A 2,041-nucleotide genomic window follows, 5' to 3' on the forward strand; every position below is an offset into this window, starting at 1 on the left:
GACCAAGATGTTCGATGATACTGGACTGTAAAGAACGAGGAATAGAGTAAACTTTTTTCTCCTGTCACATACATTACTCACGGTACATAAGATAAGGCCCGGCATAAACGCTGACCTTTACATACGCTTGCGGATATTGCATCACCTATGAATTGAAGTTTACCATCTATCAAATCGTTAGTTCCTTCTACTATTATATCAGCTTTCTATTCAGGCTCCAGCATTTTACCGAGATTGCTTGATGACGGGCCTGTATGAACAAGTTCATCACTGTAGAATTTCGTGTTAGCAAATGTTTCAATGCTTAGTTATCAATTGCTGATTAAAGACTTTTATTGCTGTATTCTTGTACATTTTTGATACACAGGCAGATTATTAGTCGTTCTAATATGTTAAGCCTTATTTATCGACTACTGAACTTATCACCGGTCCTAGCTAGTGAAACTATCACGTTACCATGCAATTTCTTTTTTGAACTTGCTAGTTCCGCTATAGAAAACAATGCGGCAGGTTCCAATGCACTACCGCTCTCACCGATGAACAAATACTCGGAATGATTGGTTCAGATGCCACCTTACAACAACTGCCCACACACGAGTATGCTGCAAAGCACCTTCCGTGTTTGATAAATACCATCCAAGGCTAGCCATCGGTGACTTTCTTCGGCCAGATTAATGCGCTGTTTAATTTTTCAAAGAAATCGCTGATACATTTCTCAGAGATTCGAGAATAAAATCGATACAACTGTTCGGTCGTAATATGCAGTATCAATCGTAGTGATATTCCGTTCCGTGTTCCGTTGTCATAAGCTGACCAATTACCGCCAGGACTGAAATATGGAATTGGCAAAACGATTTCAACAAACGAATATGTATTAGTACATACCTAGTGTGCATATACCTGCCGATAATTTGTTACGTTCAGATAATTGCTCCGTTTCGTTCCAATTGGCTGGAAAATCTCCCTGGTCTACGGCAATAAAAGAAAGATAGACCGGAAAAATCCAAACTCCGAAAACAAACCGCCATCATTTTGAATGGTTTGACATTTCGCAAAATGAATACCAAGTCACTTGAGGTTCATTTTGTCACTCACCCTGAAATGAACCACTCACGTCACCCGACTCGACTCGTAGAATAGGGTGACAAAAGTCATGTGACAATGAAGTGAGTTTTGGCGTCTCACCTCACTCGCCGCGCAGAATAGGGCCGTCTGTTCAGTAGTGATGAGGCTTCCTAACGCCAACCGTGACTGGGGCACTTTTACACGGCCTTCGTTGCTTACTGCTTGCGGGGAGGCTTTCCTTGAATTGAAATTTTGTTATTACAAGCATCCGAAAGTAGCTTGCTAAGAGCGTTCGATGGCAAGTGAGCTACTTGTGAACAATATCGTAGATTTCACGTAGAATGACAAAAAATAAAAAGTTATCATTTGTGTGTTTGTTTACAGTTTCGTGTTTACTAGGCGCATTTAAAAAAGGTTTCAATTCTCAAACATTTTACCAAGGTGCCGTATTACATTACTCTTTTTACCCTGAGTGTTCGATAACCTCCGTATTGGAAACACAATTTCAATTTTGTTCTTTATCAAAAATATGTGGTCGACCAACGCAGGGGTGGAGCTACGACGAACACATATTGAGGACAACACAAAAAAGGACGAGCTTACATTGTGCTGTAGTCAGGTATAAAAACTCAGCATGCTGTTGCTCACGCTCAGTTCGTTTCCAGCATCAGCATGCAGCAGTTCGTTTGCAGCATCTCCCGCAAAATTTAAACCGCCGTCCGTTTGCTGCTGTCAGAAGAGTTGGCCAAGCACGCCGTCTTCGATGGCACCAAAACTGTTACCATATACACCAGCTCCAAGTAAATTTCGAACACTGCCCAAACAAAAGGCCCTTTTCAGGGCCATCAATTTATCGACAAAGAATGAAATTGAAGTTTTGTTATTACAAGAATCAGAAAGTGGCTTGTCAAGAGTGTTGGATGGTAAGTGAGCCGCTTGTGAACGACGGTATTGTTCACAAGCTTTCACGTAGAAT

At 41.3% G+C, this 2,041-nt stretch overlaps 1 long non-coding RNA gene across 1 annotated transcript; it reads right to left on the minus strand.

The window, feature by feature from the left end:
* Positions 1-341: 341 nt before the first annotated feature.
* On the minus strand, positions 342-1,018 carry LOC131679292 (uncharacterized). Its single transcript, XR_009303823.1, has 2 exons — positions 886-1,018; positions 342-829 (listed from the first exon to the last, which is right to left on the minus strand). It is a non-coding gene; the product is annotated as an uncharacterized LOC131679292 (long non-coding RNA).
* Positions 1,019-2,041: the final 1,023 nt, after the last annotated feature.

This window comes from Topomyia yanbarensis, chromosome 2 (genome assembly GCF_030247195.1).
Source record: "Topomyia yanbarensis strain Yona2022 chromosome 2, ASM3024719v1, whole genome shotgun sequence".
Lineage (NCBI taxonomy): Eukaryota > Metazoa > Arthropoda > Insecta > Diptera > Culicidae > Topomyia > Topomyia yanbarensis.